Source organism: Canis aureus, chromosome 31 (assembly GCF_053574225.1).
Source record: "Canis aureus isolate CA01 chromosome 31, VMU_Caureus_v.1.0, whole genome shotgun sequence".
NCBI classification, from domain to species: Eukaryota; Metazoa; Chordata; class Mammalia; order Carnivora; family Canidae; genus Canis; species Canis aureus.
The window spans coordinates 14,889,834-14,897,023 of record NC_135641.1 but is presented as its reverse complement, the minus strand read 5'-3'; positions in this window follow the sequence as shown (position 1 = coordinate 14,897,023).

Below are 7,190 nucleotides of genomic sequence, written 5' to 3'. Positions count from 1 at the left end.
CTCATTGAGAGGTAAGGGGGAGGGTAAAATCAGCATGACTCTCAGCTTCCCAGTTTGGGCAGCTGGATCGCCATTCCTTACATGCCTGCTATGGCTTCCCAAAGTTCTAAAGAGAAAGGAAAATCCCTAATCGAGATGAGGAGGGCCTTAGGTGCTCTGTCCCTAACTGAATCTACAAATGCTTTCTCTTGCTTGCCATGCCCTGTCTCACCACAGGGCCTTTGTACATGCTGCTTCTTCTGGTTGGTAGATCTTCCCTCCCTCTGAACAAGGAGCTCCTTTAAATGTCAGTTCCAGTCTATTTTGCTAAAAAATAAATAAGTTAATTAATTAATTAATAATAAATTTTTAAAAAGTGTTCCCTGGTTTGCCCAGCTCCTTCTATTCTAGGACCCACAGAGCCTATGCCTCTTTGCCACATTAGTCATAATAGCGATTTTACATAATATTTGCATGATGGTGTAACAAGGAGGAAAACAGGTAGGGGGAAAAAGAAAAGAAGAAAACCTCCTGAAGAGTGTGGCTCTTCAACAACCAGGTGTGTGCTTGCCGCACTGCACCCCACAGGCAGTCCAGGCTTGGGTGCAAGGGTCCTTCCCCTGCGAGCCTCCCTCCCCTGAATCGTGCACATTCAAAGGGCAATTTCCATTCCTTCCCACTTGTCCTTTCCTAATAAATAGTCTGTGCCCACGGAAATTATTCACCAAGACTACTTAATACTTAATTTGACTTTATTTGTATCCATCAGAATAAGTTTTGAAAACGAATTGAACCATAATCGTATCTAATAGACACCTTGTTACACTTCAGAAGGGTCACTTATTTTTATTTATGACCACACATAACTTGGTAACCAGAGGCGTGGTGCCCGTCATTTCCAGGGACTGGTGTCCGTGGCAGAGACCACACCCTCGCTTGTGCGCAGGATGCCCACAACGCCTGCAGCAAGGATTAGCCATCAGGCATTTCACCAAATGTTGGGGAAGCAGCAATTTTTTCAGAGCTCATTAGCAGGACTCAGGGATCCAATAGAGAAGTTCATCACCTCACCTGGGAGAAGATTCCCCTTTTTTAGAAATGAAGTGGGTCCAAAGCCCCATTTTTCCCCAGGTCCATTAAAATATATTGACCTGTGACAGTATGTAAGTTTAAGGTGTGCAATACAATTTGATGAAGGTATACATTGTAGAAATGATGATCACCACTAGGTGATCAAAGCAAAATGTCAGTTAACATTTGTGTGTGTGTAGGTATGGTGAGAACTTTATTTTTTTTTATTTTTTAATGATAGTCACAGAGAGAGAGAGAGAGAGAGAGGCAGAGACACAGGCAGAGGGAGAAGCAGGCTCCATGCACCGGGAGCCCGACGTGGGATTCGATCCCGGGTCTCCAGGATCACGCCCTGGGCCAAAGGCAGGCGCCAAACTGCTGCGCCACCCAGGGATCCCTGGTGAGAACTTTAGAAATCTACTCTTTGTAGATTTTTCCAATATATAACACAGTATTGCTAACTGTCCTTGACATCCCATGACTTCTGTATTTGATAACTGCCAGTTTGAACCTCTTGACCCCCCTTGCCCATTGCCCCAGCCCCACTCTCTGCCACAGGCCGACATCAATCTGTTCTAAAAGCTCAGCAAAGTTTTAGATTCTACATACATAGAAGAAAGATCACACAGGATTTGTGTTTCTGTGTCTGACTTACCTCACTTGGCATAACACCCTCGAGGCCCATCTATGTCACAAACTTTCCTCCCTTTCTATGACTGAATGATACTCCCCCAATATGTGTATCCCACCTTCTTATCCACTCATCCACGCAGGCTCTTTCTGTAACAAGACTATTGTGAATAATGCTGCAATAGGCATGGGAGTGCAGATAGGTCCTCAGCAAAGTGATTTTATCTCCTTTAGATAAACACCCTGAAACTAAAATTTCCCCAAGCCTAAACTTTAAACAGTTTGATTATGGTGATTACTCATCTAATATACTTGGGACATTGACATCCACTTTCAGGAGGTTTTACTTTTTATTTTTTTCATTTTACCCTTTACTCCTTTGAAAATTTCTGAGTTTCTCTTTTGCTCTCTTTACTCGCTGCTTTGCGTAGCATGACATTGGTGATCACAGCAACAGACACATGTTTCTGGTCCCTCTTTGTAACATTTGCACTGTTTGCAGAACACTCAGTTCTTTGTATGACTCAATATCTGCTATGCCAATCTTCCTCACAGAGCTAGGTATTTTATCCCACGTGAGCCTAGGAGGATTGCCTTTCTCTCCGTGGGGTGGAGGGAGGTCTGTGGCATGCAGACTCTACAGAGATGCCTGATGTCTCAAGTCTACACTGCAGGGAAAGCTACAAATCCATCAAGTTGGACAGAATTGAGCTTATTAGTGTCCCAAAATGCATTAATCTTAGCGTTTAGATTACCTTTTTCAAGCTTAGAAAAGCAGTTCTGCTTGTAATTATCTTCTCATAAAATGTAATCATAAATGACACCACAGCTCTAAAATAAACCAGAGGAAACCAGAATATTTTATGTGGAATTTAACATTCTGCTGGGCTCCTTTCCACAATGTACAAGCTCAGATAATATGTCAGAGATTAACTCGACCATTCTTTCATTTAGACTTTGCGCAGCAGATTTCACGTTATTTAAAAAGCTTTATATAAAAGTCATTCAAACGTGAATAATTGAAATTATTTTTAACGATCGCCCCATTAGAAACCCAACTTACACAGATCTCCAAATGACCTAGTTTTTTTTTCTTTCTTTCTTTCATCAGCTTATTTTACCAATGAATTTAAACAGATTCATCTCTAATTAGATATGTACTTTTCAAACAATATTGGAAAATAGCTACCTTTAACATTTGTTCTTTGCATCTGTCATCTTTGTGTTGTCTTGGAACACAGTGACTTGCCTGATATGCGTGTACATGGATTTTCCCCACAAATCCCTGTCAATTATGCTGCCAGGAAGCGCTTGATGTCTGTAACCTTTCATTGTGAAGAATGTACATTTAATTACTAGGAAAACGACTATGAGGTAATAGGTCAAGACGTGCGTGGCTACTGCATGGGAGGCGCCCCACACAGGGGTGAGAGGGGCCGATGCTCCATGGTGGCATCATCCAAACAGCATTGGCTGGAGGAGTCCCATATATAGCACCAGCCTCTTTCTCTACCCAGCGGGGTGAGTAGTTGCTTCATTAATAAAAATAAGTCAACTATCAAGGATACATAGGAACGTGCCTTAAATGTCTGCAAATATAAGTATTCATTCAATCACTAATCTTGATACAAGGTCAAAGAACTTCGCTTGGATGAGAGTTTCCTCATTGGGAGGAATCAACCTCCATGATTTCTAGTGTGTTTGTTTTCATAAAATCTAGCGATTCCTTAAGATGTTTGCAGAACAATCTAAGTGTGGCGAATGTGCAGAATTTCTCTGAATTTTTGCGATTTATGATAGGATGTTTAAGCGATGTTCTTCTGAAGCCTTTGCAAAGCATGCAAGTTAGGTTTCATAGGAAAATAACACTCCTCAAATGCACCTTAATATTCTGTAAAGTAAGTATATTGGAACTGAGTAGTCCCTTAATTGATATTTAATTGAATGGTATAATTTAATTATAGGGATAACGGATATGAATAGGACTAGGGAAAATCATAGCTGATTCTTGGTGACTGTTAAATAAACTCTAAGGAGAAGAAGAAGGAGGCTTGGACAGCAGCTCCAGCAGCATCAGGTGTGATGGAGAGCTGGCAGGCACAAGAAGAACCAGGAGACTCCTCCATCGGACCCTGTTAGGACTCAGCAGGTAAGGGCATGCTTTCAAGTCGCTCTTCTGATCCGCAAAGCCAGGATCCTCCCACCATGAATCCTGCTTGGCATCAAATCTCGCAGCTTCATGACAATAGGCTGAGTCTTACTCAGGGGTCTGCCAACTAGGCTCCTTGCTTTAGGCACTGGTCTGGCTCGGCTTCAGAGCCCACAGGACAGAGAGCTCGGGAAGGCCTCTCAGGCACAGCCCACTCCCCCTCACAAGCCCCATGTCAGCAGAGTTGACTCTACCAACAGGACCCAAAGGTGGAAGCACACAGATGAAATGAGGTCCTTGAATTATCATGAATTTCATATATTTGATCTCTAATTCTTAGGTGGGCACTGATAGAAATTTTTGCAAACTGTGAAGGACACCAAACCGCATGGCCTCAGGGGTTTTCAGGGTGGCCCCATCCCTACTGACCACGACAGAAGGCAGGGGAAGCATGAGGGGCCATACAGAGTGGACAGGCCCCTTTTCCACTGTCATGGGGTGGGAACTTGGCAGGCATGGGAGGGAACTTGCCCTCTATCTGTTTCCTGTGCCTGTTAGGCTGCTCCCCTGGCCACCGTCCATGCTTTCAGAGGGGAGACTGAGACTCTCACACGGACTGTGTTCATTACTCACTACAGTGCAAATAAAATCTTAAAAGGGGGGGGGCAACCCAGGTGGCTCAGTGGTTTAGCACTGCCTTTAGCTCAGGGCGTGGGCGTGATCCTGGAGACCCAGGATCGAGTCCCATGTCAGGCTCCTTGCATGGAGCCTGCTTCTCCCTCTGGCTGTGTCTCTGCCTCTCTTTCTCTCTCTCTCTCTGTGTCTCTCATGAATAAATAAATAAAATCTTTTAAAAATATGAAAAATAAATAAAACACTACAGTAGGTCAGAGTTCAGAGAATAAATAACAGAGTACTGCCAAAGTACATTGAGAACTTCCAGAGAAGTGCGATTAAACACCCTTTGCAAGGGACCCACAGACTTGCAGACCTGGTGGCAAAGGAGAAACCACCCACGTTCTGGTGGCCGCCAGCTTATAGGATGCCGACGGCTATGCCTGCTGCAGCCACATCCCAAACCCGCAGCACTCGGAGCGGGAGAAGTGCAGCACTTCTGCACTTGCTCCACAAGGATGTAAATCTTTTGGAAAGCAGAGCTCACCATAAGGTTTAGGGAGTTCGCCTTCCCCTTCTTCCCCGCAGTCCCCACGTCTGCCTGAGTCAGCCGTGTGCCAGCAAGAAGGAAAAACACGCTCAGTAGACATCTGAGGCTCTGGAGTGGAGCTGACACCTGTGGGACGATGGAGGTGTGGGCGGGACCGAGGACACCTGCTCACACGGCCTCCTGGAAGCCCCAGGAGGGATTCCCAGGCCTGTCATGCCTCTGATTCATTTGGGGTTATCTGCTCAATCTCTGCCACTTCTTGCTGGGTTGTATTTTTTTCGCCCTCCACGGGTCGTGCAAAATTCACCTTGAGTATGAGTTTCAGTGAAGAGTGTTTTTCTTGGAGGTGACACCTGCCCCGTGCTCCAGGAAGCAGCTCTACGTGTATCATGTGTGCACCCTTACCTGTGCGGTATCATTCGCTCCCTCCCGGCACCCTGACTGCACAGCTCCACCTGCACAGGGAGAGAAAGTGGTGCATGGAACAGCCAGCACCTCTGCACACAAAAGCTCTGCTTTGTAGCGTTTGCCTCTTTCTGTGCTGTAAGTTCTTCTCCCCTACCCGGTCGCTTTCAAGTGAGTGCCACGATGTCGCCAGATGCGAAACTGGGACGGGACGGGCACCACCAGTTGCAGCCAGGCTGAGCGAGAGTGAGGAACTGACCGACCCAAGGGCCACTGACCAGGGCAGGCCGGGTCGGGAGTCCCACCTGCCAGTGCGCTGCAGAGTTTGAGGCCTCCGTAGTCTGACACGCAGGCCATCCTTTCCCAGGTTACCGCCTTCTAAACACGCCAAAGCTGCGCAGGGTAACTCGCCGTCCCTAGCCCACTGGCTAGCGTTGATGCACTTAAGCTTTCTTGTTCTTTCTCCTGCAAGTACCACCCGAGCCGTGCACTGCTCTGGGGGTCGGGACCCCAGCACAGGTAGGCTTAGCATCCAGGCCACAGTTCTGCCCTCCTCCCGGCTGTGATTTTGGCCTTGGCTCCCTGATGCGCCCTGTCCCCCTGGATGGGCCCCTTTCTCCTGCCCTCGCCGGGGAGTGGTCTGTCCCCATCGTCGCGGCTATCTCTCTCCAGTCAGGATGCCAGGTTGGCGGGAGGGTTGCGGGCGACAGGCCGTGTTGAACTTCTCCAGAGCCAGGTTTGCTCTGAGCTTACTGCTCCCAGGACCCCTGCCCGGGACTGCCCATGGTGCGGCTGCTCATCGGAACCCAAACTGGAGACGCCACCAACATTTGACTTTGAGTGAACCTTGACTGGCAGGGGCGCACGGTGCCTCCAGAAGGATGAGCGGGTCCCCGACTGGAGAATCGCTTCGTGCAAACGGTGGGCTTGGCAGGGCTGCAAAGGCAGGAACAGAACTGGCAGGGGCCCCGCCAGGCAGCTCGGCACTGCAGGCTGCCTCCCGGCCTTCGGAAGGAGCTCCCCATTGGGCAGGCCGCCCCAGCCGGGCGCTGAGGGACACGGAGCCCCAGCCAACCCCACGCAGGATCTGGATCATTTCCACAGAGCAGCAAGAGCCAGAGGGCTCGATGTGGGTCCGTGTCTGTGGGTCGCTGCAAGGGTCTGTGTGGCCCTTTCCCACAGGAGCATCCTCTAGGGGAAGAACTCAAACATGCCTAATTATTCCTCACAGAGAAGGCAGCCTTCCTCAGCCTCAGTTTCTTCTTCTGTAGCCTGAGGTCGACACTCCCTACGTAGCTCTGGAGCTGCCCAGACGTGTCCTGGTACTAAAGCAATGAGCTACCTCCTCTCCATCCCCTTGCTCCCGGCGCATGAACGTGGAGGCATCCCAAGACGAGCCACTGCGGTAATGGTGAGGGAGACCCTGCCGCGAACTGTGACAGTGCTGGGCCTCACCATCTGCCCCGGTGCATGGGTCCTCGACTGTGGGCCAATGGGGAGCAAGCACAAGTCCTGAGGGAAGAAGGCAGGCCTGGGGCAGATGCCTGAGTTTCAGGGCTGGCCCTGCTGCTGCCTGCCATGGGGTTACAGGCAACTGTGGGGTCTCAGGCTGCCATGGGGTCCCAGGCCGCCTTCGAGTCTCAGGCCACTGTGGGGTCCCAGGCTGCCATGGGGTCCCAAGCCACCATGGGGTCCCAGGCCACCTTGGGATTTCAGGCTACTGTGGGGTTCCAGGCTGCTGTGGGGTCCCAGGCTACGGTGGGGTCTCAGGTCGCCGTGGGCTCTCAGGCT